We start from the raw sequence: 15,514 nt of genomic DNA, 5'->3' as shown, positions 1-15,514 counted from the left end.
TTCAGTTTTTTGTCACCTTGTGAGGAACCAGAAAAAAAGGTAAAACTGGTGAGTCATCTTTATAATAAAATCGAATCAAATTGGTAATCCTCTGAATTCTCTGATCAAACTGAAGAGGGGGAGTACCAATGAAGAAAATCTAGGTAATCTCAAGCTAATAAATCATGAGTTTTAATTAAAAAATAACTTATTTGTTGGAGAAAAGTAAAAATAAAAATATTTGGGGGAGGGGTGAAACCAAAATGGTTGAGTGAGAGCAACTAGTCACCTAAGCTCTTAGACAAACTCCTTCAGTTACTTCTACAAAGAAAATCTGACAAAATTTTGGAGGTGCAGAATCCGATAGGAGACAGACTGTGGCAGATTCACAAACCAGGACAGACTGGAAGGTTAATGGGAAGGATCTGTTCCACAGGACTGGAAGAGAATACAGTGTACAGTGCAGTGTGTCCATGGCAAGGCCAAGCAGGAAAGACCTGGGCAACAGCATCACAGCAGAATAGCAGCCCAGGGTGGAAGTGCAGCAGAGTCAAGCAGATGACAGTGACAGTGCCCCAAGTATCAACTGCAGCTGCTCCTCAGACAATCAACTGGTGGATTAAATGTCTGTAAGTTACCTACTTGAACTTCCAGGATCCAAAATGGCAGAGTGATTGAGAAATGCTCTCTCCCCCTCTCCTTGTTGACCTGGAAAGAACTATAAAATATTTCTCCAGAAAAGTCCTGGATCACTGGGATCAACAGAAGGGATAGTCTCATAGCATGTAAGGCTACGAAAATCACAAAGGAGTATTACTTTTGCTGTGGTGGAGGACTAGAGTTGTCCCAGACAGCACACCTCAGTCAACTAGGAGGAGATCTGGAGCTGCAGCGGGGTGAAGCCAGGCAACCACCAACACCAGGACCCCAGGCATGCCTCAGAACTCCAGGGGAAATGGGAAGACAATAGGGCAGCCGTGATCACCAACTACTGAGTTTTCATTTGCTTTAGCTTAGCTGAGGAGATCTCCCTTGACCATACCACTCCTCCCTCACATTTAAGAAGCTAACTCCAGGGCTAATCCAGGGAAACACAAAAAGAAAGAATTCACCTGGCTTCTGCTTTCTCACACCAGCCAGATCAGATCAAAGTTCTTTAGGTTCTAGCTGAAAGAACCAGAGACCACAACACACAAAGTGTCATCATCATGAGTAAGAAGCAAAGCAGGAAGGAAAAGATCATAGACTCCTTCTGTGTAGACAAGGAACAAAACACGAATACCAAAGAAGTCAGTATTGAGACTGTACTCTAATCTGAAACTTCAGGATGGGCTATGAACTACTTGCATGTACAAAGAGCACTCTTGGAAGAGCTGAAGAAGGAAAGAGAAGAAAAACTGGCCAATGATTTTAAAATTAGGAAAAAAGAATCCACTGAAGAGAATAGCTCATTAAAAAGGAAAATTGAACAAATGGAAAAGTAGTACAAAAACTAACTGGAGAAAATAATTCCTTAAAATGAATATTTGGACAGATGGAAAAAGAGATGCAAAATTTAACTGAAGAAAACAATTTGAGAAAAATTAGAATTGGGCAAGTGAAACTAATCACTTTATGAGACATCAATAATCAGTCAAACAAAATCTAAAGAATGAAAAGATAGAAAAAAATGTAAAATATATAATTGGAAAAACAACTGACCTGGAAAATAGATCCAGGAGAAAAATTTAAGAATTATTGGCCTAACAAAAAACCAAGATGAATAAAAAGCCTGGCCAATACCTTCCTAGAAATCTTTAAGGAAAACTGTGTAGAAGTGCTAAATCCAGAGGGCAGAATAGTCATTGAAAGAATCCACTGTTCTCTTCATGAAAGGGATCCCAAACTAATAACGTCAAGAAATGTTGTAGCCAAATTCCAGAACTATCAAGTGAAGGAGAAAATACCACAGTCAGAAAGAAACCATTCAAATATTGAGGAGCAGCAGTCAGGATCACATAGAAACTTACAGTTTCTACATTAAAAGATCAAGGGAATTGGAATATGATATCCCATAAAGGAAAGGAGCTGGGACTGCAACCAATAAGTACTCAGCAATGTTCAGCATAACATTTCAGGCAAGGAGATGAACATGTACTGAAATAAGGAATTTCAAGACCTTCCAGTCAAAAAGACCAGAACTCAACAGAACATTGGATCTTCAATCCCAGGTCTAAAGGGAGGCAAAAAAATGTAAACAGTAGAAAAGGAAAGGTTGTTACTCAATTGGGGTAAACTGTACTTCATTATAAGGGAAGATGATTCTTGTCACTCTTGAGAGTTCTATATCTATTATCAAGTAGAAAAGATATATACATAGCTAGAGGGAGTGGGTATAAAGTAAATGATGTGATGATAAAAATGTGATTTAATCATGTGAAGAAATTGTAACAGGAGATGTGAAAAGGAGGAAGCAGAAAAAGGTAAAGTATGTCACAGGAAGAATTACAAAATTATATTACAGTAGAGGGAAAGAGGGGAGGGAGATGAGCATTGTTTGAGATGTACTCTCATTGAATTTGGTTCAAGGAGGGAACAGCAAACTTAACTAAGTATATAAATCTGACTAGCTCTATAGGCAGTAGCAGGGGAAGGGGAGAAAAAGGGAGGGACTTCTAAAAGCGAGGGAAGAAATAATAATGGCAAAGTGGAGTCAAAGGGAGAGGGGGTTGAAAGTAGGGAGAGAAGACTGACGGAGGTGGAGGTAAAAAAAAATAAAACTCTATTGTGGAGGGAAAGGGAGAAGGGAGAACTAAAAGCACAAACAGTGGGAAAGAGGATGGAGGGAAAGATTCAGATAGCAATCCTAACTGTGAATGTGAATGGGATGAACTCTCCCACAAAATGGAGACAGATAACAGAATGGATTAAAAGCCATAATCCACCAATACGTTGTTTACAAAAACACATTTGAAACAGGGGGATACACACAGGGTAAAAGTAAAAGTTTTGAGTGGAACATTTTGTGCTTCAGCTGATATAAGAAAAACAAAGTAGCAATCCTAATCTCAGACAAAGCAAAAGCAGAAATAGATCTAATCAAATGATAAAAGGAAGAAAACTATAATCTTGCTAAAAGACACCAAAGACAATTAAGCAATATCATTACTAAACATATATACTCCAAGTGGTACATAATCCATATTCTTAGAGGAGAAGTTAAGGGAGTTGAAGGATGGAACAGATAACAAAACTATACTAGTGAGGACCTCAACTTCTCCCTCTCAGAACTTGATAAGTCTAACCTTAAGATAAACAAAAAACAAGAAAAGGAAGTGAATAAAATTTTGGATAAGGTAGACATGTTATATCTCTGGAGAAAATTGAATAGGGACAGAAAGGAGTATACCTTTTACTCAATGGTACATGACACATATACAAAAATTGACCATGTAGTAAGGCACAAAAATCTCAGAATCTAGGGAAGAAAGGCAGAGATAGTCAATGCATCCTTCTTAGATCATAATGAAATAAAAATTTTATGTAATAAAAGGCCATGGAAAGATACACCAAAAATTAATTGGACCTTAACAATCTAATCCTAAAGTAGGAGTGGGTTAAACAAAAAATCATAGAAAGAATCAACATTTTTATTTAAGAGAATGACAGTAATGAGACAAGCTACAAAATCTTATAGGATACTGAAAAAGTAATTCTTAGGGAAAGCTTTATATCTTTCAATGCCTAGATGAATAAAATAGAGAAAGAAGATGCCAATGAGTTGGACATGCAACTGAAAAAGCTTGAAAAAGAAAAAAAATGAAAACCTACAAGTAAATATGAAATTAGAAATACTGAAAACCAAAGGCGAGATTAACAAAATTGAAATTAAGGAAGACTATTGAACTAATAAATAAAACTAAGAGTTGATTTTATGAAAAGAAAACAATAAAATTGATAAACCTTTGGTCAATTTGATTTAAAAAAAGAAAGAAGAAAACCAAATTACCAATATCAAAAATGAAAGGGGTGAACTCACCTTCTATGAGGCAGAAATTGAAACCATATTTATAAATTACTTTGCCCAACTTTATGCTCATAAATTCGACCATATAAATGAGAGAGACGATTATTTCAAAAAATATAAATTGCCTAGATTAACAGAAGAGGAAGTTGAATACTTACATAACCCAATCTCAGAAAAAGAAATTGAAGAAGCCATCAATGGACTCGCTAGGAAAAAATCTCCAGGCCCAGATGGATTTGTAAATGAATTCTATCAAATATCTAAACAACAGCTAGTTCCAATATGATACAGAGCATTTGGAAAAAATTGCTGAAGGAATCCCCCCAAATTATTTTTATGATACAAATATGGTTTTGATACATAACTCAGGGAGAGCCAAAACAGAGAAAGAAAATCATTGACCAATTTCTGTAATGAATATAGATGGAAAAACTCTAAGTAAGATTTTAGCAAAAAGAATACAGTAACTTATCATGCGAATAATACATTAGGATCAGTTAGGATTCATACCAGGAATGCAGGAGTGGTTCAATAGTAGGAAAACTATTAACATTATTGATCATATCAACAACAAAACTAGCAGAAACCACATGATTACCTTTATAGAAGCAGAAAAAGCTTTTGACATTATACAATACCCATTCCTATTAGAAACACTGGTGAGCATAGGAATAAATGAAACTTTCCATAAAATAATAGGGAGTATCTAATTAAAACATTCAGCAAGCATTATGTGCAAAGGCAATAAGCTACATGAATTTCCAGTGAGACCAAGGGAGAAAGAAGGATGTCCATTATCATGACTAATATTCAATATGGTACTAGAAATGTTAGCTGTGGCAATAAGAGAAGGAAAGGAAATTGAATGAGTTAGAATAGGCAAAGAAGAAACTAAGTTATAACTCTTTATAGAAGACATGATGATATACTTAGAGTATCCCAGAGATTCAAATAAAAACTACTTGAAATAATAAACAACTTTGGCAAAGTTGCAAAATCTTCTGCATTTCTATTTATTACTAACAAAACCCAACAGCAAGAGATAGAAAGAGAAATCCCATTTAAAACAAGGGTAGACTCTACAAAATATTTGGTAGTCCACCTGCCAAAACAAATCCAGAGACTATACGAACACAATTACAAGATACTTTGCACACAAATAAACTCAGATCTAAGTAAGTAGAAAAACATCAGCTATTCATGGGTAGGCTGAGGTAATATAATAAAAATGACAATTCTACCTAAATTAATTTGCTTATTTAATTTCCTATGGAGCAAACCATCAGATAATTGTTTTCTAGAGCTGGAAAAATTAGTATTAAAATTCTTATGGAAAAACAAAAGGCCTAGAATATCAAGGAAACTAATGAAAAGAAATGCTAGGAAAGGTGGCCTGGCTCTAATAGATCTCCAATTCTATTATAAAGCAGCAACTATCAAAACCACTGGGTAGTGGCTAAGAAAGAGAAGGTTAGACTAGTGGAATATGTTAGGTACTCAAGACACGGTCGTCAATGAATATAGCAATCTACTGTTTGATAAACAAGAGGACTCCAGCTTCTGGGATAATAACTCACTGTTCAACAAAAATTGCTGGGAAAACTGGATAACACTGTGGCAGAAATTAGGCATAGACCTATGCCTGACACCATACACAAGAATAAAGTCCAAATGGGTACATGATCTAGGTAAAAAGATTGATACTATAAACAAGTTTTTGGAGCAAGGAATAGTGTATGTATCAGATTTATGGAAAAGGGAAGAATTTTTGATTAAATAAGAGATAGAAAGCATTATGAAGTGCAAAGTGAATAATTTTAATTACATTAAACTGAAAAAGTTTTGCACAGCCAAACCCAATGCAACCAAGAGTAGGAGGGAAGCAGAAAAATGGCTAAAAATTTTTGCAACCAGTGTCTGTGATAAAGGCCTTATTTCTAAAATATGTAGAGAACTGAGTCAAATGTACAAGAATTCAAGTCATTCTCCAATAGATAAGTGGTCAAAGGATATGAACAGGCACTTTTCAGAAGAAGAAATTAAAGATATCTATAGTCATAAGAAAAAATACTATAAATCACCATGGATTAGAGAGATGCACATCAAAACAACTCTGAGATACCACATCACACCTAACAGATTGGCTAACATGATGAAACAGGATGATGATAAATGGTGAAAAAGATGTGGAAGAATTGGAACACTAATTTGTTGTTGGTGGTGCTGTGAGCTGATCCAACCATTCTGGAGAGCAATTTGGAACTATGCCCAAAGGGCTACAAAAATATGCATACCCTTTGACCCATGAATACTGCTTCTACGACTGTATCCCCAAAAGATCATAAAAGTGGCACATGTACAAAAATATTTATAGCAGTATGCTTCGTGGCTTGCCAAAAACTGGAAAGCAAGGGGATACCCATTAATTGGGGAATGATTGAATAAATTATGGTATATGAGTATCATGCAATACTATTGTGCTATAAGAAATGATGAACAGGAAGACTTTAGAGAGGCCTGAAAATACCTATATGATCTGATGCTGAGTGTAAGGAGCAGAACCAAGAGAACTTTGTACACAGCAACAGCCACAGTGTATGAGGATTATTTTCTGGTAGACTTAGTACTTCATTGCAATGCAAGGACTTAAAAAATTCCCAGTTGTCTCTAAGCCAAAATGCCTTCCACATCCAGAGAAAGAACTATGAAATTCGATCACAGAATGTAGCAGATTATTTTTTTATATATTACATTTTGGTTTGTTATATTATTTCTCCCACTCATTTTAATTCTTCTAAGCAACATGACTATGGTGAAAATGTATTTAACAGTAATGTATATGTAGAACCTATATAAAATTGTATGCTGTCTCAGTGGGGAGGGGGGATGTAGGGGAAAGGAGGAGGAGGGAGGGAAAAAGAATCTAAGTTACATGGCAGTAACTGTAAAACACTGAAAATAAATAAAATAGCAAAGTTAGAAATAAAAATCTTTTATCTTCTGGTGTAAAGGATGGCTGGTGAAGATTAAGAATTCATGGCTTATAAAAAAGTATTATCCACAATACTTATTTGTATTGAATCTATAATTTGTTAAAGTTTTGTTGTAAACAGAGATAGATAGGTCTTCGTATATCATATCTTCTTTCTCCACAAATTCAAGCTTTGTGTCTTTTATTATTTGGATTTCATAGCTGCTTAAGTATCCTCATTTGATCTGACTTTCAATCTCATTGTTAGGTCAACAAAACATTATAGTCACACTGTTCACACTGTGTTAACTAATAACATGCATTGTTTTCATCCTAACCAGTTTCAGGGGTTTTTGGTCAGACACACAATTTTAATCCCTACTGAATATGATTGGTACAGAATGTTGGCATCTGAAAGAACTTGTGTAAGGAGAGTGGGGGAAAATTTGCCTCTCTATTTTCTAACTGCATGAAAGAATGAAAATAAAAATGAAGGAATTATCTACATTTTTACTGCCTTTTTGTTTCCAAGCAACAAAACGTTTTGTACTTTTAGATTAAACCTGGCAGGAGCTTAAAAGGCACCACCATGTATTGGATATATGTCATATGCATTTAGAAACTACAATATTAACTTACATTTATGAATATATGCATACATAATAGTATACATATATATATGATTTCAAAGTTTATATGTGTGACACACATATGGATTTTTGCATATGTACATATACACACATAAATAAACACACACACAAATTATGTAATTCATTTTCTTCACCAGGTACATCTTTTGCATTAAAAAGAAATCTAGCTATGACATGGCAAGTGAAATGTGAAAAATAAAAGTTACACACAAATTTAAATTTTATTTTCAACAGTCAGCATCTTGAGAGTGTCACATGATCTAGGATTCTAAATAAAAATACTAATTCTGAAACCTGCTTGCCTCTTTAGGCATATTGTGACCATGGCCAGTAACTTCTCAGATTTGATATTCTCATTTCTAAAATGTGGAATGTAATGTAGATCATGTACATTCTAAATTTAATATCCAAGTTCTCATTCCTAAAGAAGACTTAGCCTCCAAAATTTGACTAAATCCCTTCTCCTTCTATAAATTCCTAGGTGTATCCCAGACATATCTTGGAATAATTATGTAATGGTATCATTTTGAGGCTAAATTGTTGTTCTTTTCCCAAATGTTATCATTGTAGAATCATAATAATCAGCCAGCCTTAATTTGTAGAAAGAATTAAGGACACTTGGAAGAAAAAAATATCTTCATCACAGTTTTGGGAAAGTGGATGTAAGATTAGAAAACAAATGTAATAAAGCAATAATTCAGAGCTCCTGCTTTTCAAGAGTAATTTTATCCCATCTAGAGGCGTAATATCAAACTAGTAGGATCTTTCACTTTTTTTCTGGATTGAGTTTTAGCCAATCAGATATGTGCATGTGAACTCTAGCCAATCACATGCTGAGTAGAACTGTATGTAAAGAGAGCCATGGTTGAGAAAGCAAACATTAAGAGAGTGAACACTGAAAGGGTGAACCAGCATAGAGAAGAAGAGTATGCAGAGAGAAGATGTCTGCGAGCTGAGAGGAGACTTCTGAGAGAATAGAGGTGATATCTAAGAATAGAGAGGAGAGCTGTGATGGCATGGTTGTTGTCCTTCATCTTCGAAGAGGACCAAAATGACATCACCATTGTAAAGTGAAATTTCAGTGTGTCCAACTGTGGCTGATCAGACCAATATGAGCTTTGAATGCTCTACCACAGATGGGGCACAGATAGTCCATTTGAATATTTGGGGTGAATATCTCAAATTTGCTCATATTGCATTTGCTTTGTGCTGTCTTAATTCTGCTTTGCTCAAAGAGCACAATACCTTTTCTTATGTGGGTGCACCATGCTGAGGAGTCCTACGCCAGTGCCTCCCATGTTGCACAGTCAGATCCAAAGTTCATGAGAGAGACCTTGAGAGTGTCCTTTTATTATTTCTTCTGGCTACCATGTGATCGCCTGCCCCATGCAAATTCTCTATAAAATAGTCTTTTTGGCAAGCGTACATGGTGGCCTCTGATGGCAGAGACTTACTGAAAGAGTCTTGAAACTTTGAAAGTGAATAGAACTGTATGGAAGAAACCTTCCTATGTGAAACAGGCTTAAGTATATGCCCTGCTGTAGCCAGCGCAGTCTGGCAGGTCTGGATGAGGCTCACAGAGTGAAGATGAATAAAAAGGTGGGACATAGCAGTCTGAACAAGCTGAGTTTATTCTAGACATACTGAGTCACTAAATCAGGGGATCAGGGTGCTTAAATAGTAAAAAACCATAAGGGTAGCAATTGAGGCATGAAATAGAACAGGTCATGATAAGTAGAAAGGGAGGTCTCAAGGCCTCTTTACCAGAATGTTATCCTGTAGAGCAGGGGCCTTGTTTCCTGGAACTTCAACACCTGAATTCAAGGACATGCACCTGAGAACAATATATCACTTAACTTCTTAAGTCAGCTATTATTCTCCCTTGTAAGAGGGGAACTCTTGATAAGGGGTTCTTTCAAACCCCTCAAGTTTCTCTACATCTCCCCCTTTTTGTTCATCTGAATGTTGAATGTCAGGTTTTGTATAGTATTGATGATCAAGGACAGCAGAGTAGGAACACAGGTACAAATACAAAATATTCCTACAAAGTCTATGACCAATAGCCTGAGGTCTTATGCAAGGCCACTTAAAAACTCTTGTGCTCTATTTATCACATCTGCAATCTGTTATGCAGCCTCCAGTGGATCCAAGTCTCTATGACTTCTGGCATCATCAATAATCTGAACAATTTGTTCCAAATCATCTATATCCACGGCAACATTATTAACATTCCATAATCCTCTTAAACGATTGACAATTTTGGTAAAATGTAAAGGATATCATTATGATTCACATTTACCAAAAAAAAATGGGTAAACATATAATCACATTTTACTCTACTATATAAGGTGTGTATCTCAACTTGCTCATTAATTTCTATTACATCCTGTTGCAATTCATCAATGACTTGATAAAAATACTTATTAATTTTTTTCTTGTACTTGAAATGCCCTTGTAATATTTTGGACAAATTGGTCTAAATATTTGGCTTGTTTAACTTCTGTTTGTACACTCATAATACCTTCTGTTAAAGCTACACTACCAGCAATATTGTTTGCTAAAGCAATAATTACAAAAATAATACAGAAAATATATATATATTTTTTTTACAAGAAAGCAATTTTCTGCAAAGCAAATCGATAGTCTGATTTCCTGGAGTTTCATACCATTGAGTCTCCTCCACCAGAAGGAGAGCAAATGGGCTCCATCTAATGACAAACACCTTTTGGCCTCCTACTCTTTATTTATGCAAGCATTCACAGAGCAATTCAAACAAGTGACATTGAAAGTGTTGTCCTGGGGGGAGGAGCCAAGATAGTGGAGTAGAAAGATACACAGACACTTAACTCTTACCCCAGAGCCCATAAAACACCTGTAAAGAAGAAATCTCAGCAAATTGTAGAGCAGCAGAAGCCACAGAACAATGGAGTAGAGGAGATTTCTGTTCCAGAGAGACCTGAAAAACCTGCTGGAAAGGTCTTGCTTTGGCCGCTGGGAACCAAGAGGAGGTGATCCATGCAGGCTTGAGGGACAGAATCTCCAGCAGCAGCGCAGGTCCCTCAACCCACAGGCTCCAAAGGTCAGGGAGAGGGTCTTTTCAGCTGACCAAGAGGGGAGTGGGGTCTCCGCATGACTCAGGCCCCCTCGGGAGGTAGCAGCAGAGGCAGCAGCAGACAAGGCTCCCAAAAGAGGCAGGAGCCCAGATCCATTTTTTCAAGGTCTCCTCGTAAACCCCTGAGGAAACTGAATCAGGTGTGGTGGCCCTGCCCCCACCTGAGAATCTGAACTTAATCTCACACTGAATAGAAGCCCCACCCCCACCAAAAGCCCCTAAGGCTTGGGAGCAGCATGGAATCACAGCCCCAAAGCGCTGGCTGGGCTGAACTGGAGGTGAGGTGGTAGTGGAGAGGAAACTCAGAAGTCAAGTGACTTGCTGGGAAAATGCCCAGAAAAGGGGGAAAAAAATAAGACCATAGAAGATTACTTCCTTGGGGAACAGGTGTCTACCCCGATCCTTTCAGATGAGGAAGAACAAGGCATACTGACAGAGGGAGTCAAGGCCCCTGCCTCCAAAGGAGACTTAAACTTGTCTCAGGTAATAGAAGACCTTAAAAAACAAGTTAGCAGCTTACTAAAGGAGAATCAAAAAAATGCTAGGGAAAATAACAGCTTTAAAAAGAGGCTAATTCAATTGGAAAAAGAGGTCCAAAAAGCCAATGAGGAGAAGGAAGTTTTAAAAAGCAGAACCTGCCAAATGGAGGAGAAGTTTCAAAAGTTCACTGAACTGAATAATTTGTTGAAAGAGAGAATTGAGATCAGGGAAATGAATGACTATGAGTTAAACCAAGCAGTTAGTAAACAAAACCAAACATTGGAAAAAATAGAAGATCCTGTGAAACAACTTATTGGAAAAACAACTGACCTGGAAAATAGAGCCAGGAGAAATAATTTAAAAATTATTGGACTACCTGAAAGTCATTATCAAAAAAAGAGCCTAAACATTATCTTCCATGAAATTATCAAGGAAAACTGCCCTGATGTTATAGAATCAGAGGGCAAAATCAATATTGAAAGAATTTGTCTATCACCTCCTGAAAGAAACCCAAACAGAGAAACTCCTAGGAATATTGTGGCCAAATTTCAGAGTTCCCAGATCAAGGAGAAAATATTACAAGCAGCTAGAAAGAAACAATTTGAGTACTGTGGAAATACAATCAGGATAACACAGGATCTGGCAGCTTCAACATTAAGGGATTGAAGGCTTGGATTGGGATATATCAGAAGTTGAAGGAACTGGGACTGAAACCAAACATCACCTACCCAGCAAATCTGAATATAATACTTCAAGGGAAAAAATGGTCATTCAGTGATATACATGACTTTCAAGAATTCAAGTTTAGGAAAAGACCAGATCTGTATTTAAAAATTTGATTTTCCAAGACAAGAATCAAGAGAAGCATGAAAAGATGAACAGAAAAGAAAAATCTTAAAAGACTCTCTAAAGCTGAACTGTTTACATTACTACACGGAAAGAAAATATTTTTAAGTCTTGAATTTTTTCTCAGTATTTGGGTAGTTGGAGAGATTCTACATACACACACACACACACACACACACATACAGATAGATAGAGAGTACAGGGTGTGTTATATCAGAAGAGATGATATCCACATCCACGCACAAAAAAAATAAAATAAAAATTAAGAGGTGAAGGAGGAAAATTCCGGGAAGAGAAAGGGAGTAATGGAATGGGACAGGCTATAACTCATAAAAGAGATAAAGAAAACCTTATTCAATGGAGGAGATAAGGGGGAAGGGGAGGGGGGAAATAAAGCTACTCTCCCCACATGTTCCTGACGGAGGGAATAACACACTCACTAAATCTGATATGAAAATTTATATACACCACAGGACAGTAGGAGAGGAGGCGACAAGTGGAGTAAAGGGAATGTTAGAAGGGACGACAAATGCGAGAAGGGAGTCACTAGAAATAAACACTTTCAAGAAGGGACAAGGTCAATTGTAGGGGAGAAAAATAAGAGGGGAGAGGATAGGTCAGAGGGCAATATAATTAGTATTGCACAACATGATTGCAAAACAGCACATATTTAGTCTGTATTGAATTGCTTCCCTTCTCAGTGGGGCTGGAGAAGGAGGGGGAGAGGGACAGAAGTTGGAATTCAAAGTACTAGAAACGAATGTTGAGAATTTTTATTGCATATAATCAGGAAATAAGAACTACAGGGATAGGGGTATGGAAATTCATCTTGCCCTGCAAGAAAAGAGAGAAGATGGGGATAGGAGAGGGGTGGGATGTGATGGAGGGGAGGGTACATTGAGGGAAGGAGTCATCAGAATGCAAGGTATTAGGAAGCAGGGGGAGGGGAGTGATGGGGAGAACAATTGGACATGTTACAAAGGGAGGTAAAAGCAATTAGTATTGAAACCACAGACTGAATTAATTATTGAGAATAAATCAGTGACATCTTTAGTTTGGAGAAAAGAATTTCAGTCTAAATTTCCAAGAGGAAGGTAACCTTGGGTAAAATTTGGCATTGATGGAAAAGTCAAGGTTTTAATGGTAAATCAGATTTTATGATTGCTACTTAATCAGGAATTAGAACATGTATAGAGAGACATGTAAGTCACTTAAGACTTGCCTCAAAAGATGTTCCTTAGCCAAAGTGAAACTATAATCATATTTGAAACCTGGTTATTGGAACTTGCCATTTTTAGATGCTATGGGACTATTAAGTGACTGTTCTTCTGAGTCTAACTCCAGGTATGGGAAGCAAGAAAGGTAATCTGAGCCTCCAATACATGATGCCAGTAAGCTGATGAAATGCTGGTATGAACTGCATAGGTGATCTCAAGGGAAGGGTGGGAGAGCGACTGTTCAGCATGGGCTGAGGTGGGATTCTCCTGACTCAGTTTCCCCAATGACACCTGGAAGACTTTAAGCCTGACTGAATGCAAGTGGATAATCTAATCCTGAGTGGGATTGACATGAAGTTGGGGAGATGCTGTATCCCTGAAATACCCTTACTATTAGTGGCAATTTCCTATAGTCAAAAGGTTTTTACGCTTAATACCAGATCTATTCAATTATAGATTATAGGTAGGGGAACATCTGAGGTTATCTAAAATGAAGCTATTAGGCACAGGACTTTAGACCAACAACATCAAGTTAGGGTCCTTTAATTCTTAGTAATACTGTGGAGAGAATTAGGTCAACAGCTTGTGAGGTAACAACATAAATATTATCTGTGTCCCAGTTGGTTAACGTTTAAAAAAAGAAATCCTTTTGTGGTCCATATTGTAAATGCTTTAAAAAGATGTATCACCTGACCAAAAGTTTGAATTGCTTTATCTTTTATAAACTGTGTTAAAAATACATTAAAAAAAAGAAAGTGTTGTCCCCTCATGCTGTCACAGTCCCATTACCTCACAGAAATGCATTCTCTCCTTCCAAGCAACCAACAAACATCGTATTATATGCTAATGTTCTAGGTCCTACTTTATAATTGCCATTGACTGGACCTAGAGCTGTTGCTATTTTTCACAACTGCTTATTTTGCCACCCCTTAGACCTTATCCAATTAGTCTTGGGGTATCCCCCATAAGAACATGCTTTCTGTATATACCCATGTTGAGTACATGAGGAGTCATTATGCCAAGATACACAGGTTGCATTCCAATATTGTACACATTGGGGAGAATTACCCCTACAGTCCAAGAATGGTGGATCAGTGATGCCCTCAGGCCAAAATTCTCTGTCTGTGCAATATGTCTGAGATGCTCCTTGGGTTGTGTTACACACATCCCCTTGGAGTCCTAGGAAGGTGGTGGTCAAGTTTTGGAAGTGTTGGTATCCATCATTACTGTTGCTACTGCCGAATCTCCTGAGAGATAGTTGACTGCCAATTTCATTAAAATGAAAGTAAGTGTCAGCAACATATCTATAAGTAATGTTCTGTAGGTAAAAACAGTCTGTGCTTTTACTCAGCTGGCAGCTGAAGCCAGCTGGAGGAGTCTCTACAAGACCACTAAAATTGAAGGGGATGGACTTATTTAGGACTGGGAAGCCCCCTTCATCAGAGGTTGCAAACTCCTGATTAAGGAAAAAGAAACCATTACCCTTACCATGCAATATGACTTCTGGCATAAATTGATCCATGCCCACTACTTCCACCCAGGGGGGAATTTCTTCATAAAACCCACTTTTTGTCAGCCTTAGCCAGGTTAAGTGAATTCAGTAAAAAGAGGAGCCCTATGAGAGTATGTTTGGTGTCTCCTTTAGCCTTTCATCTTCTTCTGCACCCCTGGCGGGTCTTTTTGTGCAGGCACAGCTTCTGTATCTGCTTGGACAGATCTCGTATCCCTTTCTCGGACACAGATGACCCCACCATCTGTGAAGACAGAAATAAATGCTCTCCCTCTAGTTAACACCCTGTCAGGTCTTCTCCACACCTCATTGACATCCTTCCACAACACCTGTTGTTGCTGGGGTGCAATTTGCTTTTCACTAATAATTCTGATACCATTACAGTCAAAAAATGAAAAGAATTTTTTTGAAGGAGTAAGGTTGTCATAGTCTAAGGTTAAGTTGTTAATAGTATATGCAACCTGTGCCAATTGCTCCCTAGGGGACCTACAAAGCATGCCCCCTTTTTGTTTTTGAAGGAAGAGTTTGAGAGTTTTATTCTTCCTTTCTACTATTGCCTGACCTGTAGGGTTATATGGTATTCCTGAAATATGAATGATTTGTAAAGAGAAATGTAATATTTGAACTGGGGCCCTTGTACATATACTCAAACACCCCACCTGTCCCCCTTTAAACAGATGGGACCCAACATAATTTGGGGTAAGGGATGAAGGTCTCAGCTTCTGAAACTGCTTCCTGCTGAG

General features: G+C 37.4%; 1 pseudogene; it reads right to left on the bottom strand.

Moving 5' to 3' along the window:
* The window catches only part of LOC140519488 (glyceraldehyde-3-phosphate dehydrogenase-like), a 95,026-nt pseudogene extending 80,243 nt beyond the window's left edge, over nt 1-14,783 (bottom strand).
* Nucleotides 14,784-15,514: the final 731 nt, after the last annotated feature.

The sequence above is a fragment of the Notamacropus eugenii genome, chromosome 1 (genome assembly GCF_028372415.1).
Source record: "Notamacropus eugenii isolate mMacEug1 chromosome 1, mMacEug1.pri_v2, whole genome shotgun sequence".
NCBI lineage: Eukaryota > Metazoa > Chordata > Mammalia > Diprotodontia > Macropodidae > Notamacropus > Notamacropus eugenii.
The sequence above is the reverse complement of the archived record's forward strand: the minus strand, read 5'-3'. Positions and strand labels throughout refer to the sequence as shown.